The sequence below is a fragment of the Mesoplodon bidens genome (assembly GCF_964165515.1).
Source record: "Mesoplodon bidens genome assembly, chromosome: 18".
Taxonomy (NCBI): Eukaryota; Metazoa; Chordata; class Mammalia; order Artiodactyla; family Ziphiidae; genus Mesoplodon; species Mesoplodon bidens.
The window spans coordinates 46645458-46649829 of NC_138175.1; the positions used below are offsets into that span (position 1 = coordinate 46645458).

Below are 4372 nucleotides of genomic sequence, written 5' to 3' on the forward strand. Positions count from 1 at the left end.
GACTATTTTTTAAGAGCAGTTTTAGGTTTACAACAAAATTGAGTGGAAAGTACCGACATTTCCTATATATCCCCTGTCCCAATACATACATAGCTTACCCCATTACTAATAACCCCCACCAGGGTGGTACCTTTTTTTTTTTTTTTTTTTTTACCAAGGATGAACCTACATCAACGCATAAGTCACCCAAAGTCCATAATTTACCTTACTGTTGTACCTTAGTGTTGTACATTCTGTGGCTTGGGACAAATGTATAATGACATATATCCATCATTCCAATGTCATAGTGTTTTCATTACCTGAAAGATCCTCTGTGCTCTGCTGATTCATCTCCACCCACCCCCCACAAACACTGATCTTTTTATTGTCTCCATGGATTTCCTTTTTCCAGAATGTCATATAGTTGGAAGTAAACAGTATGTAACCTCTTCAGATCAGCTTCTTTCACTTAGTACTATGCATTTAAGTCTCCTTCATGTGTTTTCATGGCTTGATGGCTTATTTCTTTTTTAGCACTGAATAATAGTCCATTGTCTGGAGGGACCACAGTTTATCCATTCACCTACTGAAAGTCATCTTGGTTGCTTCTAAGTTTTGGCAATTATAATAAAGCTGCTGTAAACATCTGTGTGCAGGTTTTTGTGTGAACATGTTTTCATCTACTTAAGGTAAATACCAAGGCTCTTTATTACTGGGTTGTATGGTAAGAAAGAGTATGTTTAGTTTTGTAAAAAACCACCAAACTTTCTTCCAAGGTGGCTGTGCCATAGTTTCTTAACTGGAAAATACCTACCGTGTAGCATTATTATGAGAGTTAGATGAGTTAATAGTGTAAAGTCCTTAGAATAGCCCCTGGCACATATTAAAAGCTCAGAAAACATTGCCTGTTATGATGTGGTAATTCTGGATCGTTCCCCCTCAGCTTTCTGCAGATCAGGAACAATGACAGTGTGAACTTAAATTTCTTGGCACTTGTAGGTAAGAAAATGAAGCAACTGCTACTGAAGTCCTGTAGAGTGGCATTTAACTCTATGCCATTTACCTTCCTTTATGGGATTCCAGGCAACAACTGAATCCTTGATTTCCCCCCACACACACACTTATTGAGATACACTTGGCATATAACATTGTGTAAGTTTATGGTGTACAGTGTGAAGATTTGGTAAATGTATACATGGTGAAATGATTACTACATAGTTAGCTCTGTGTGTGTATGTGTGGTGAGAACATTTAAGATCTACTCTCTTAGCAACTTTCAAGTGTACAATACAGAATTGTTAACTATAGTCACCAAGCTGGACATTAGATCCCCAGTTAGATCTTCTAACTGGAAGTCTGTACCCTTTAACCAACATCTTCCCATTTCCCCAGTGCCCTAGCACCTGGCAAACTCCATCCACTTTCTGTTTCAACGAGTTTGGTTTTCTTAGACTCCACATATAAGTGAGATCATACAGTATTTGTCTTTTTCTGACTTATTTCACTTACTGTTATGCTTTCAAGGTTCATTCATGTTGTCCCAAATGACAGGATTTCCTTCTTTTTTTTGGCTAATATTCCAATGTGTGTGTTTATATCTATATATAAAGAAAATGTGTTGTATGCACATATCACATGTCCATTTAACCCATTTTCTTTATCCATTTATTGGTGGACAGACAAGCTGGTTGCATGTTTTGGCTATTGTAAATAATGCTACAGTGAGCACCCCTGCGAACATGGCACTGCGAGTGGTGCGGAGCGTGCGGCCCGTGGTCTACAACCTGCGCGCCTTCTCTGCGCCCAACGCGCCCTGCCCGCCGCGGCCCTGGGGACTGTGGGTGGGCGCCATCAGTGCGCTGTGCACCGGACCCGCTCTCCTGTTGGGTCGTAAATTCACAGACAAACATGAATGGGTAATAATAGAAAAAGGTGTTGGAACAGTGGGAATTAGCAATTTTGCACAGGAAGCTTTGGGAGATGTTGTTTACTGTAGTATGCCTGAAGTTGGGACAAAATTGAACAAACGAGGAGTTTGGTGCTTTGGAAAGTGTGAAAGCTGCTAGTGAACTATTCTCCTCTATCAGGAGAAGTAACTGAAATTAATGAAGCTCTAGCAGAAAATCCAGGACTTGTCAACAAATCTTGTTATGAAGATGGTTGGCTGATCAAGATGACACTCAGTAACCCTTCAGAACTAGATGAACTAATGAGTGAAGAAGCATATGAGAAATACATAAAATCTATTGAGGAGTGAAAATGGAACCCCTAAATAAACTAGTTTGAAACAACTTAATCTAGCATAGTTGTCTTAAATTAATGGTGGATAGATTTTTAAAAAGAACCTTTTAGCAAAAGAAACTACTTGCAACAATGTTGCCTGAAGAAAATACCCCTTAACTGTTTAATGACTTCAGATAACACTGCATCTTTTTCACAACACCCTATAATTTTTAGGCTAATCTCCAGTTATAATATTCAGAATTCCTGAAATTATCTGTGGTAAAACTAGTTATAAAAATTATGTAATTCAAGGATAACATTGTTATCTTAACCTTGTATAATATTGTAACTTGCTTACAGCCATCCCTGGATTTGGGTCAAAACACTCAATGAACTTCCCACTGGAAATAAATGGCAGTGGAGAAAAGTTTGTTAGTTGTATAGTGTCCAGTGAAGAACGTTACTATCTTAATTTTGCAGTATACTGTGTTTGCTGGTGCTATTTCTATACAGTGAAGCAACAGCCTTGCAGGAAAATAAGAAACAGTTTAATAGTAAAATATTCAACTTCTTAATTAAAAAAAAATAATGCTGCAGTGAACGTGGGGGTACAAATAAATCTCTTTGAGATAGTGATTTCATTTCCTTTGTGTATATACCCAGAAGTGGTATTGCTGGATCATATGATTGTTCTCCTTTTAAGTTTTTGAGGAACTGCCATACAGTTTTCTATAATGGCTGCACCAATTTACATTTCTACCAACAGTGTACAAGGGCATCCTTTTCTCCACATCCTTGACAACACTTGTTATCTTGTCTTCCTAGGGACAGATATTCTAACAGGTGTGAGGTGATATCTCATTGTGGTTTTGATTTGCATTTCCCTGATTAGTGATGTCAAGCATCTTTTCACATACCTGTTGACCATTTGTATGTCTTTGGGAAAATGTCTATTTAGGTCTTCTGCCTTTTATTTATTTATTTTTTGGCTGCGCTGTGCAGCATGTGGGAATCTTAGTTCCCCAACCAGGGATTGAACCCATGCCCCCTGCAGTGGAAGCACAGAGTCTTAACCACTGGAAGGGAAGTCCCTTCTGCCCATTTTTTAATAAGATTTTTTTTCTCTTGAGTTGTATGTGCTTCTTATATGTTTGAGTTATTAATCCCTTATCACATATATGGTTTGCAAATATTTTCTTCCATTCTAAAGCCTGCCTTTTTATTTTGTTGATTGTTTCTTTCTTTCTTTTTTTTTTTTTTTTGCAGTACGCAGGCCTCTCACTGTTGTGGCTTCTCCCGTTGCGGAGCACAGGCTCCGGACGCACAGGCTCAGAGGCCATGGCTCACGGGCCCAGCCACTCCGAGGCATGCAGGATCTTCCCGCACCGGGGCACGAACCCGTGTCCCCTGCATCGGCAGGCGGACTCTCAACTACTGCACCACCAGGGAAGCCCGATTGTTTCTTTTGCTGTGCCGAAGTTTTTTAGTCTGATGGAGTCCTACTTTCTTATTTTTTCTGCTGTGGCCTGTGCTTTTGGTGTCATGTCCAAAATATCTGATGGAGTCCTACTTGCTTATTTTTTCTGCTGTGGCCTGTGCTTTTGGTGTCATGTCCAAAATATCATTGCCAAGGGAATTCCCTGGCGGTCCAGTGGTTAGGACTCCCCACTTCCACTCCTGGGGGCCCGGGTTCGATTCCTGTTTGGGGAAATAAGATCCTGCAAGCCGTGCAGTGCAGCCTATATGTGTGTGTGTGTGTGTGTGTACCATTGCCAAGACCAGTTTTCCCAGTGTTTTCTCCTAGTAGTTTTATGTTTTCAGGTCTTACATTTGAGTCTCTAATTCAATGAATTAGAGACTTAATTTTTGTTAGTGGTGTAAGATACGGGTCCAGTTTCATCCTCTTGCATGTGAATATATCCAGTTTTCCCAGCACCATTTATTGAGGAGGCACTCCTTTCCCTATTGTGTATTTTTGGCTCCTTTGTCAACTATCAGTTGACTGAATATTTGTGAGTTTATTTCAGAGCTCTTAATTCTATTCTATTGGTCTATGTGTCTGTTTTTATGTCAGTATTAAACTCTTTTGACTAGCTATGTAGTATAGTTTGAAATCAAGACATGTGATGTCTCCAGCTTTGTTCTTTTTCAAGATTGTTTCGGCTATTCA

The 4372-nt window shown here is 39.5% G+C and overlaps 1 pseudogene across 1 annotated transcript; it reads left to right on the forward strand.

Annotated features, from left to right (window-relative positions):
- The first annotated feature begins 1718 nt into the window (after positions 1-1718).
- Positions 1719-2262, forward strand: LOC308606202 (glycine cleavage system H protein, mitochondrial-like; annotated as a pseudogene). The gene has a single exon. The product of its transcript is annotated as a glycine cleavage system H protein, mitochondrial-like (transcript).
- Positions 2263-4372: the final 2110 nt, after the last annotated feature.